The sequence below is a fragment of the Elephantulus edwardii genome, unplaced genomic scaffold (genome assembly GCF_000299155.1).
Source record: "Elephantulus edwardii isolate Elephantulus edwardi_28Jun2011 unplaced genomic scaffold, EleEdw1.0 scaffold00081, whole genome shotgun sequence".
NCBI lineage: Eukaryota > Metazoa > Chordata > Mammalia > Macroscelidea > Macroscelididae > Elephantulus > Elephantulus edwardii.
Window position 1 is genome coordinate 6832430 of NW_006399831.1, and position 13399 is coordinate 6845828.

At 38.0% G+C, this 13399-nt stretch overlaps 1 pseudogene; it reads left to right on the forward strand.

Annotated features, from left to right (window-relative positions):
* Window positions 1-4788: 4788 nt before the first annotated feature.
* LOC102857819 lies at window positions 4789-5220 on the forward strand (annotated as a pseudogene).
* Window positions 5221-13399: the final 8179 nt, after the last annotated feature.

A 13399-nucleotide genomic window follows, 5' to 3' on the forward strand; every position in this document is an offset into this window, starting at 1 on the left:
ATTTGAATCATGTGCCTTTGGGCAGGCAATATAACTATCCCCTTGTCCACTAGCACTCCTTTAAACTTTACGTTGCTGTTGCTGTTGTTGTGTGCCATTGAGTCAGCTATGTATGACTCATAGCAATCTTATGAACAATGATTTTGAAATTTACCCTGTTCTATGCCACCTTCATCATCTCTGATATCGAAGCATGACTGCCTTTTCCCCCATGGCTAGCCCCTCCTAACATTATGGGAGATAAAACTTCACCAGCATTCTTTCTATGGAACCTCTTGGTTGTATTTTCTTACTATAGTGAAGATGAAATGTAGAAAATATATTATTAATTTTTGTTGGTTTTAAAACAAATACATCTCATAGAGTTGTTAAGGATTTTAAATACTTCTAAAACCCTAAATGATTAAATTAACTAACAATAGATGAAATGTCTGCATATATGAATTATATGAAAGTTTAAGAACTTTTAATGTAAATTGTTGTTGTTGTTGTTTAATGCCATCGAGTTGTAGATGACTCATAGCGACCCTATGAACGAGCAGCCTGAGCACTGTTCATACATAGAGTTTCCAGAGGCAAGCCATTTTAGAAGTGGATGCCGCTCCTGCTTCCAAGCTTGATTTAGTCGGGAAGCTCCAGCCAACACTGTCCACCATGGGTGCCCATTACCACGATTGGCACACCACTGTCACAGGCTTCAGCATCACAGCAACCATGAGTTACCTCTGTACAGCAACACACAGACCAGTGCTATACCACCTAGAAGAGTGTTTGACAGGAAGACAATTTGAACCTGGCTGAGGGCCACAGGCTTTGGGCTTAAGGCCGCCTCCTGGTTCAAACCCTAGGCCCAGGCTGGCTAGCCTCACTCTAGGGACAGAGCAAACCTGCACGTCAAACACATTCCCGGAAAAGCAGTCAACTCCAAAAGCTTGCCACGATTTCTGCACTCCCACCACCACGCTCCTGCCTTCTGGCAAGGAGAGCCTCCCATGAGCCTGAGGAGGAGCCAGGCAAACCAGGAACAACATGGCCACTTCTTCCCAGCTGCCTTGGGCTTAAGGCCGCCTCCTGGTTCAAACCCTAGGTCCAGGCTGGCTAGCCTCACTCCAGGGACAGAGCAAACCTGCCCGTCAAACACATTCCCGGAAAAGCAGTCAAATCCAAAAGCTTGCCATCCCTACATATTTAAGTAATTATTCATGTTAAAAAAACTGTAGAATAACTCTATTTTGTAGAAAAATGCACATAAACATTTACGGTAAACTATAAAATGTTAAAAGTTACCTTTTTTGTTTGTTTGTTTTTTTACTTTATAGGGAAGGGCATACGCCAGGGATGTGTCCTATATCCATACCTTTTCAACCTGTATGCAGAGCAGATTATCCAAGAGGCGGGGCTCTGTGAGGAGAAGTGTGGCGTCAGGATTGGTGGAAGATCTATTAACAATCTGCGTTATGCAGATGATACAACCCTGCTTGCTGAAACTGAGGAGGACATCATGCACTTGCTGCATAGGGTCAAGGACTGCAGCCTTCAGTATGGATTGAGGCTCAATGTCAAGAAGACAAAGATTCTCACCACTGGACCAACTGGCAACATCAGGATGGGTGGTGAAGAGATTGAGATTGTTAACAGCTTTAGTCTGTTTAGCTCCATGGTCAACACTCTTGGTACCAGTAACCAGAAAATAAAAAAAAAAATGTATTGCGATGGGAAAGTTTGCTGTTACGGACCTCTCTAGGGTACTGAAGAGCAATGGTGTCTCTCTGGAGACTAAGGTGCGTCTGATACAGGCTATGGTCTTTGCAATCACTTGTTATGAATCAGAGAGCTGGACAATGACTAGGGAGGATAGAAGGAGAATTGATGCCTTTGAGCTGTGGTGCTGGAGAAGAGTATTGAATATACCACGGACTGCTAGGAAAACAAACAGATTCATCCAAGAGAGGGATAAACCAGGCTGTTCCTTGGAGGCAAGGACTCTGGGACTTTGACATACTTTGGATATGTTGTAAGGAGGTCCTTGGAGAGGGACATCATGCTTGGGAGGTTGGAGGGACAGCGCAGGAGGGGAAGACCCTCTATGAGGTGGATTGATTCAGTGGCTGAGGTAATCGGGATAGGTGTGTCAGAGGCAGTGCGATTGGCCCAGGATAGAGCAGGGTTTAGGGCTGTTGTACATAGGGTCACTATGAGTCACAAGTGACTCGATGGCACATAACAACAACAACTACCTATTTAGAATTTATTTAAGATATTTAATACATGTGAAATTTGTGCTGTGAAGTCACCCATGACTTATAATGACCCTATGTAAACAGCTCTGAAGTCCACCTTGCCCTGAACTAGTCCCATTGACTCAGACACGCCTACCCCATTGCTCTAGTTATTGTATCAATGCATTTCATCCATGGTCTTCCTCTCCTGCTCTGTTCCTCCACCCTTCCAAGCATGATGTTCTTCTCCAAGGATCAATCTCTCCTGGACTCATGTCCAAAGGATGTGAGACATAGCTTCACAATACCACTCTCCAAGGACACATACACACAAACATTTATATACACACAGTGTGCATATGGATGTGTACATGTGTCACACTCTGGTGGCTAAGTGGATTAGGAGTTGCACTGCCAACCCAATGGTAAGGTTTTTTTTAATCCAGTCTTGGAAAACCTGATGGTTGGCTATGAGTTGTTCATGACTCAACATCAAAGAGAGTAAGAAAGAGACAGATATACACACATACACAGAGACACTCATGCATACATATTCAATTATATATGTGTATGTGTGTGTGTGAAGTTGGAATTATATGTATATAGTTTAATCAAAGAACATCAATTCTATTTATAGTACTTAAAGGAAAAAGCAGTTGAAATTTCTAACTTGACAATGGATATAAAATGCCTGAGGAATGAATCTAAAATTAAGAAATCTAAGATTCATGATATTCTGACTAACTCTGACATGGTTCCTGGGAAGTTAAATTTTTAAGGAGTCCCATAGGTAAGAAAAATTGAAGCTATCTTTTAAACTTTTCTCTTTGCACTGATTTTTTTTAATATAACATACCATATAGAATTTAAAGAAAAGAGAGTATCTAACAGAATTACAGTATATTATTCTGAATAGTCCTTAAAAACACTTTTATAATAAATTTGGATGAGTGTTACTTATTTATCATTACTATTAGTTGTAATATTAGTAAGATCTAGTGGCTTAATGGCAAAGAATAAGGCTACCAAATCAAAGGTAGTTGTTTCAAATCTATCAGCAGCTTTGTGAGAGAAAAATGTCAATTTCCTACTGTGTTAATTTACAGCTTCTGAAAACCCACTAGAGGGTAAGCTACATGTTGATTATGATTCTGTGTCTCATAACAAGAGTCATAATTTTAATAATGTGATATAATGGATATTTGCTTGGTTCCACAACCAACACTCTTGGTATCAGCAGTCAGGGAAGCAAGAGACACATTTCATTGGCAAAGTCGGCTGTTCGGGAGATCTCCAGAACACTGAAGAGCAGCGATGTCAGTCTGGAGGCCAAGAAACACTTGATTCAGATCATAATCTTTACAATTGCTTACTATGTATCAGAGACTAGACAATGACTAGGGATAATAGATGTGCTAGAGAAGAGTGTTGCATATACCATGAACTGCCAGGAGAACAAACAAGTTTATCCTATAGAGGGTGAAACCAGGCTACTCCTTGGAGGCAAGGATTCTGAGGCTTTGTCTGACATGCATTGGGCATGTCGCAAGGAGGGACCAATTACTGGACAGGAACATCATGCTTGAAAGTGTAGAGGGACAGAGAAAGAGTGGAAGACACTTGCTTAGATGGATTGATTCAATGACTGGAGTAATGAGGGTAGGTGTGTTAGAGACAGTACAGTTGTCACAGGATAGAGCAGTGTTCAGGGCTATTGTTCATAGGGTTACTATAAATTTCAAGTCATTCAATGGCATATAACAATGACAATAACAACAACAGAAAAATTAGGATTTTTTTCTAGCTTTTAATCTGCCTCCCCACACAATGACTTGATAAAAGTCACTGCCATAGAATTGGTTCCCAACTCATATTGCCCTAACATTGACTTCAGAGGCTACAAATTTTAATGGAAGGGAATTGCTCCACTTTCTTCCTCTGAGGGTCTGGTAGATTCAAACCACTGGAGACACACATAATTTAGATACACTGTGCCTCTCCCTATGGGCTATGCTAGCAGAACTCACTATGTTGTTGGGAAGAACTATACATAAAGATGGCACACCAAGGAGCCTAATAGTACAAATAAATAAATAGCACTTTTTGAGTAGGAGCATTTATTTAACTTATATAGGCCATTAATGTAGGGTTTGGTTGGTTTTTATAATCTACCAAGCTTAAATTGAGCAGGCTCAGAGGCAGAAAAGGGAAATGATATGATCGTCAAGAAAGAAGCAAAGAAAACAGTGTATCACTTAGCCTAGCGAGCCCTGTTAGAGATGGCTCAAGAGTGGTATTGAGACAAGGGAACTCAGAAAGCTGCACCAGTCCCCACAGGGTTCCAGCAGCAGTGATGACAGTGACAGCAGGAGTGATGGTAGCAGCAAAGGCGGCAGCTGACACAGATCTTCAACATCACGGAATGAGAGCCTAATGTCTTGGACGATCCTTACTAGCAGAGTAGGAGTTGTGGCTCTTGTTAGGTGTCATCAAGTCAATTGTGACTTATAGCAAATTGGTAGATTTAAAATAGCTTTGTTCTTTCGCTTGGATCCGTGGTCTCGCAGACATGGGCAAGTGTCGAGGTCTTCGTACTGCCAGGAAGCTGCGCAGCCACCAGCGCCACCAGAAATGGCATGATAAACAGTACAAAAAAGCCCATTTGGGCACAGCTTTGAAGGCCAACCCCTTTGGAGGCGCATCTCATGCAAAGGGAATTGTGTTGGAAAAAGTGGGTGTTGAGGCCAAGCAGCCAAATTCTGCCATTAGAAAGTGTGTCAGAGTCCAGCTCATTAAGAACGGCAAGAAAATCACAGCCTTCGTGCCTAATGGTGGATGCTTGAATTTTATTGAGGAAAACGATGAAGTTCTTGTTGCTGGATTTGGTCTCAAAGGTCATGCTGTTGGTGACATTCCTGGAGTCCACTTTAAGGTTGTCAAAGTGGCCAATGTATCTCTTTTGGCCTTATACAAAGGCAAGAAGGAACGACCAAGATCTTAAAGTTTGAAAATGTCATACTAATAAATTTCTATATGCCAAAAAAAAAAATAGCTTTGTAAGACTTATCTGTCCACTGGGCAGAGCCCAAAGCCATGAGTTTGCGGGCTTGCCTGTTTTCATGACTGAGAAGAGTTTGTCTTGCGTAAAGAACTGTATATGGAGTGGTTCTAACCCTACTTGTAACCTAATATTTCCTTACAAATTTCATAATTGTATTTTCTGTGTGGTCACTGTGACACATTATTTAACCTAGCTGTAGAGTAGCCAGAGCTGTGGGAAGGACAGTTAGTGTTAAACTGAAAGAAGATGATCCCTGAGTGTGAGAGCATGTCTGAATTCATAGGAATCAACTTTGTTCTATTGGTCTTTATGATGGGGACCCCTCTGCCCTGTGGAGTTAGTAGAGGTCAGATTCTGCCTCCTTTAAGCCTGCTGTACTGCTGTTTTCACATGTAGTAATATCAGGAGTGGCAGTGGTAACAGCTTTTACTTCAATAGCACTTATTCTGAGAAAGATACTGCTCTAAACTACAAGACAGAGTTTATTTATAAATAGACTAGAAAAGGATACCATGTGATAGATAGTTTTCAGCTCTCCTCAGTTTTCAATAGGGAAAGGAAAAGGTGGGGAAAGATGAAGTGATATAAGGGTGTATTTATAGAACACAGTGAAGTGAGCATCTTGGCTAAAACGGTAAGTTATTGACAGAGATTTTGCTACAAATATGAACATGATATATTCACAGTTCTTTTTTTCTTTAATTCTTAAAAATTTATGATGCACCTCTGCTTTCTGCACTTAGTGGTACTGTATTTTCAAATACAGTCTATCCACATAGTCACAAATATATGTAAACAATACACATACTCATAAGACTAATGCATGAGAGGTTACAGGTTTGGAAATAGTGTTGTTGCTATTTTTGATAGGTATCATCAAGTTGATACCACTCACCACACTACTATCTACAATAGAAGAAATTGTTATTTCATCTTGTGGCGTCTTCATAATAGTTGTGGTATTTGAGTTTATTGTTATAGTCATTGTATAAACATATCTCACTGAAGATTTTCTTTTTCAAAGATCCTTTACATCATCAAACATAATGTCCTTCTCTACGAACTGGTACTTCATGATAGTATGTCCAACATACAGGAGAAAAGGTCTCACCATGTTCACCTTAAAAAATATTCCGGCTGTATATTTTGAACACCTGTGACTCTGCCTGTAGGTGCTATTTTTTAATAGGAATACACTTGTCCTTTGTTCAAACAAAGCCAGAAGTGCTAGATAGTAAATGCATTCAGAGCAAGCAACTAATCGATGACTGAGGATTTATTTGGTGGAACATGATTAATTTTTGTACTATGGGTCCAGAGACTCTAAAGTCTCGGCGCATCACTGTTTCTTCGCGTTCCAAGAAGGAGTGTGCTTCACTTATGCTGAAAAAGAATTTGTTGGATAAAGCACGTTATGGGTTCCTTTCCATCTTCTGTTTATTTCTTCATCCTCTCAATCCTAGAACCTAGGAATTCTTCCTAAAGAAATATTTCTACTGGAATAATTTTTAAAATGCAAAAGAAGAAGGATTTTCCATTAAATCCTAGGCATACTTGACAATATCAGTGTCCTTACAATTGTTCCATGTGCTTTCAAAAGTTGGAAAAATAATAGATAATAAAGAAGAAAGTATATGATGCTTTTGAATTGTTGTTGTTATTGTTGTGTTTCATGGAGTGGGCCTGACTCTCCAGTGGGTTTTTTGGCAGTGAATTTCATTGGAGGAATTTGCCTATCTTTCTCCTATAGAGCAGCTAGCTGGTGGATTCAAATCATTTGTTTTTGGTTTGGCAGCACAATTTCTTACTTCTTAGCCACCAGAACTACCATGGATTTTAGTCTTAGTGAAAAGCATTGAATAAACTGTGGAGTGCAAAAAGAGTGCCAAGTAATATTTTCTTGGAAGAAATTCAAGTAGATTGCTTCTTAGAAATATGGATTATGAGACTTCAATCACATCTTGCTGAGTATTTTATTAGAAGCTAATCTTTTGAGAATGGATGCCTTTGAGCTGTGGTGCTGGAGAAGAGTACCTGACTGCTAAGAAACAAACAGATTCATCCTAGAGAGGGTTAAACAGGGCTGCTCCTTGGAGGCAAGGATTCAAAGGCTTCGTCTGACATACTTGACATGTCTCAAGGAGGGACCAATCCTTAGAGAGAGACATCATTCTTGGGAGGGTGGAGGGACAGCGCAGGAGGGGAAGGCCTCTATGAGGTGGACTGATTCAGTGACTGGGGTAATCGGGATGGGTGTGTCAGAGACAGTGAGATTGGCACAGTACAGGGAAGAGTTTCGGGCTGTTGTACATAGGATCGCTATGAGTCGCAAGTGACTAGATGGCACATAACAACAACAATCCTTTGAAGGGAATAGCATGCTTGGAAGGGTGGAGGGTCGAAGAAGGAGAAATTCAAAGAGAATGAGACAGTGACTGAAATAATGGGCTCAGTATAGCAGAGATTAACAGAGGTTGTGATGGTGGTGCAGACCATGCACGGTTTCTAAATGTTTTATGGAGGGCTGCTATGAGTTGGAGTCATTTTGACAACACTTAAAAACAACAACTAAAATCTTCCACTTGAGCTTGACTTAGTTCATGTATATGGGGCCTTCACTTGCTGGTGCTTTGATTTCTTTGTTATTTTTAATGTGATCTCACATCCAGAACATCTCCTTCTCCATGTGGTCCCTCTAGGAGAAAAGCCAATCTCAAGATTCTCAAGACATCTCAAGATTCTTAAAAATGCAAACATAGAAGCTTACAATTCTTCTTTAGTTTGAGTCCTGGAACTGTCTTATTGTGGCCCCTAGCACTTTGCAGAAGTGAAACATCCTACATGTCCAGCTCAGACTTCAGGGGAGAGGACAGCACAGGAGATAACGCTTCTTGAAGTCACCATTTTAATGAACTTTCACAGAAGGAATGTGAAAAAGTCGTCCCCAAAATGTCAGCAATAGAGGATGTGGAAAAGTCAAATACCTAGTAGAGGATTTAACTAACTTTTCCATCACTCACTGACAGGCAAATATTAAAAATAGATCAGGCATAATTATCTATAGCTTTGAAATTTTCCTTCTCTTTTTCTTATACTGTAAAATAACTCATCATGTATCTTGCCATATACTCTGAATTTTGCTAGGCACTGTGGCAATATTTCTCCTCAATAAACACAAGTTATGATTGCTCCTTCCCCCACCCGCTTTATTTTTCTTGATCCCTCTAACTCGAATGTCTTTGTGAGCACTCTTCTTACTGCCGGGATTTCACATAGCTCTTTGATTTATTGTTAACTTCTATTAATCCTTCCTGCCTCATATCAGTTTTTTCTTTAGGGGTATTCTTTCTGATCTCCCTGACTCAGAGCTCTTTGAACCTTCTTTGTAATCTTAAACAGAATCCTATTTTATATTTGTTAATGTTTCTTATACTAGTTTTAAACTTCATGAAAGCAGGAAACCTAATCTCTTTTTAGTCACTATGTTTAAGAATCCGGCATAGTTAGCTATCAACACAGTCAAACTCACTAGATATTTACTAAGTGAATTAATGAATATTTATTTGAATAAACTTTAATTATGAGTCATACTAGTTGCGTGCTTTATTTTCCTTATTCATTGAGAATAGGACTCTTAAAAACAAATCTTTTCTTCATTACCATTTTTGCAGCAACATGCAATCAAAGTAGATAATCAGGAAATGAAAAACAAAAACAGTAACAACAAACAACCCAACCCAAATCCTAAAGTTGACGATATAACTTTAAGAAGCATATCCAAATTATAGTCTTCAATATGGATTGAAGTTCAATATCAAGAAAACAAAGATTCTCACCAATGGGCCAATTGGCAGCACCAAGATAGATGAAGGAGAGATTGAGATTGTTAGCAATTTCAGCTGACTTGTCTCCACAATCAACACTCTTACAATTAACAGTGAGCAAATCAAAAGATGAATTGGATTAGGAAGATCTGCTGCCATAGACCTTCCGTAGTGCTGTGCTGGAGAAGAGTCTTGGACATCCCAGACTGCTAAGAGAACAACAGGTCTGTTCTAGAGAGGGTGTAACCAAGTTGCTCTCTAGAGGCAGGGACTTTAAAGCTCCATCTCATACATTTTGGGCATGTTATCAGGAGTGACCAGTTCTTAGAGAAGACCACCATGCTTTGAAGGGTGGAGGGACCACCACAGGAGAGGAAGACACTGGATGAGGTGGATTGACACAATGACGGGGGTCATAGGACAAGTGTGTTGGAGACAGTGAAACTGGCTCTGGATAGGATGGAGCTCAAAACTATTGTGCGTAGAGTTGCTATGAGTTGCAGGTGATTCAACAGCACACAACAACAACAAAAGCAATCCAAATTGTAACTTTCTGAGAGTCCAGTGCCATGAGCCACACTTTGAATTTAGGATGTAGACTGTTCATCTTTATATAGTATATGTTCTACAAAGATTTTAAATGTTTTTGATTCACTAAACACACACATTATATAGGTCATAGGTAACCAAATAACAATTATAATAGGATATGTTCAATATTTTTTCTGTAAGTTTAATATGTAATAGTTTAAAATAAATTATTCATATTGGGTGTTTATTATAAAATGCATTTACTCCAAGGATACCATTTGGTATGTAAACTTTTCAAACTGAGTCCTACTTCTGATTTAGTTTTTCTTATAATCATATCCAATTCATTTTTATTGCTCAGTTTATGAATCTTACAAGGAAAGAAGATAGATTGCATTATGTAGGCTCATTTGACATAAGAGGTATATACCACAAATAAATTGACATTTTATTTAATTTATTGATTTAACTTTAAAAACTACAAAGTTAAGATGGTTCAAAATTGGATAATAAAGAGATCTTTATCAATATATATATATATATAAACAGTTTTCCCATGGTACGTTTAGAATGCACTCAAACAGCACAGAATGCTTTCCAGCATTTTATTTCTCTAATCACAACTGTACATGCCAAATTTTAAATGAAATATAAGTAACTGGTATTTACACAGGTTTCAGTGGATAGGCTATTCTAATAAACCTCTGCTCAGTATTTTCCAGGGAATATAAATTTCTTCTGAAGAAAGAATATTGCTTGTCTCATAAATGCTGTGGCTTGCACAAAATCTTGCAAATCCAACGATGTTTTAGGGTCTTAGTAGACATAAAATTTGTCATTCCATGCTGGACTCGTATATGTTTAACCTTTGTCAGTGGAGCTTACATCCTTGAGCAAAGATACCCCACTCGAGAGCACACTTACAGATGAGAGTGCAGCAATCGCCTTTCTGTGTCCTCTCCTATAACTCTGTACTGTGCTTGAAGGCGTGGAAAGAGCCAACAACGGGCATAGTAATCTAGAAATCAGGAAGGCACATTATGGTTTTATTAAATAACTGCTAATGACATAGAAAATAAAGGAAAAGACTAAGCAGTAATAAGAAATATTTTTAGAAGCAATATTTCATCTCTTCTCTTTGTTCCTTTCTTTTCGTATTCACATGAGTGTATTGTAGGTTACAGGATAGAAACAAAAGCAGAAATAAAACAAAAACACTGGAAAATTCTTTCGTTGTGCATAGGGAAATTTCTACATTTTTTTAAGTCATGGAATGTACGTACAGTAATTCTGAAACTATTTGTTCAGATTTCAAAATAACAGTATATATGTATATTTTTTTAGGGTATTCTGAAATCCACATGTGACATTTTAAATTAAGAGGACCAAAAAAATACTTCCTCAGCCATTGGTAGAAATAGGGAGAATGTTTGAAATATTTTAATTTTTTTCTCTATGCCATCTGTTATTTCTCTTTATGTTAGTTAGACTGTTTAGTACTATTTGAAAGGCTAACAACTTCCCTTACCCCCTAGTTATCACTCACTCACTCACTGGCTCCCTAGCTCACTCCCTCCCTCCCTCCTGTGGAGTCCAAAGGGCAGCATTCATATAAGAGATTACCATCTTTCTGCAGTGAAGCAGCAGATAGCTGCATCCCTTGGGTTGGCAGGTAACTCCTCACATGGCCATCATCAGAGTTCCTCTTTCTAGTACTAGATTAGAAAGCAGCGTGTTCTTATTGTTTGTCATGGAGAAAATTTTTGACTCCTAGTGACCCTCTTAGGACAGAACTACACTTTAGGATTATGCAGGATGAAATCTATAGGATGTTTTGCTACAAACCCAAAGATGACACTTCTCTAGAGGCTGTAATGTACCAGTAACTCAGAGGGAGACAGATGAGGAATCTCCTTTGAGTGATTAACAGCCCCCCACAAAACTCCTAAGTTCCAACTCAAGGGAAATGAGAATTTGAGAAGCTTAATGGAAGTAGATTGCCAAGTCTTTTATTCTGCTTTGCCGCAGGTAGATTTGAAACACTAACTTTTCATTTAAGAGCTAAACACTTCATTGATATATTTCCAGGGTTCCTTTAAAAGCAATATACTAGTATCTTCTTCATATTTGTTTTATTTTATATTCATATTAGAGTGTGTATATAATGATTGCTTTTATAAGTGATACACAATAGGGGGTGATTAGACATTGTAATGCTTAAATAGATGGTTTTATAAAAACTAATATAACTTATAAACCTTCACTTAATGAAAAATAAATTAATTGATAAAGAAAGGGAAGGAGAAAAATAAATACTTAGCCTTAGGCTCGAAATTTAAACTCCATTCTAATATTGGTCTTACATAAATAGAATTTCTTAAATTGAACTTAGAGTGGAATTTCAAAAGATTTAGAGCTCTCTAATAACTTACATACAGATTTCAAAATGCATACCTTAAAGTTGTAACTTTAGAATTTAATATTAAATAAATGGCTATGAAACAACTAAATGATACTTTGATAATTCAAATATTTATTTTTGATTTGGTGTCTTGCTAGGCCAATATGTATAGAAAAAGAAATTGCAAATAAAATAGGATTATATTTCCCATCTTGGTCACAAGATCTTATATATGGCCTCAGCAGAAAAGGATTATTGGATCAAATTTACTTTTCAGATTGTGTAAATGTATAATATAGGCACATAACCAAGAAGCATGGGAGAAGGAAAACTCTGCAGTTATTTAATTAAGGTCAGTTTCCTGGATTATTCTTATTTTTCCTCGAGGCTGTGTTGTATTCTAATTGGCAATTTTTATCTGAAAATGGAAAGCTTTAAGTCAGGAAAGGATAAGAAATCTCCCATGAACTTCAGAGAGAAGTAACGACTATGAATCCTAAAGGGGACATTATGTCTATTATATATTTAGAGATTGCAACAAGCTTAGTCAGATTACTAATCAAAGTAAAACTAAAGAGCATAACTAGAATTTGGAGTTGACTATTATGTGCTTTCCCAGACACGGACTCTGAGAATTTAGGATTCAAGAGAAACACAATTTGAATAAAACATAAAGAAACTCCATTGATATCAAGTTGGGACCAATTCACAGCTGACCTTTCAGTGTGTGGTTTTTGTTGTTGTTGAATATCTTTTTTGTCTCTCTTTCCTGTACCTCTCTTCTATTTCTTATTTCTCTCATTATGTTTGGAAATTATCAAAGATAATTCCCTAAGGATCTCTGTTCCTGGAGAGTCATGTCTCGGTGTTGATCCCTTGAAAATTCTATCAAGGTGGGTCTGTGTGAACAAGATAATGCAGTAAAAATGAAGATAAATTGCCTCCAAGATTTGATCTTAAAAGATATTGTGATTTCTGTCTCACTCTCTGAAAAAGCCATCAGACATGATAAAGAATTAAGATTTTTTTTTCTCAATAAGGAATGAGTGATAGAAATTTCCTTGTAAGAGTGAACAATTTCATGTACCGACTCCTGAGGCCAGGAAAACAGTCAAGTATGTAAAGTGTTGGCTAACAGCTTGTTAGGAAACTCATGAGATAACTTTGCATCAGAATCTCACTTAAGAGACTCAAATGCACACCCATGTTTATTGCAGCTTTGTTCACAATAGCAAGGATTTGGAAACAACCTAAGTGCCCATCAACAAACAAATGGCTAGAGAAGCTGTGGTATATTCACACAATGGAATACTATGCTGCATTGAAAAAACAAGGAACTCATGCAATATTATTCAAAATGGTT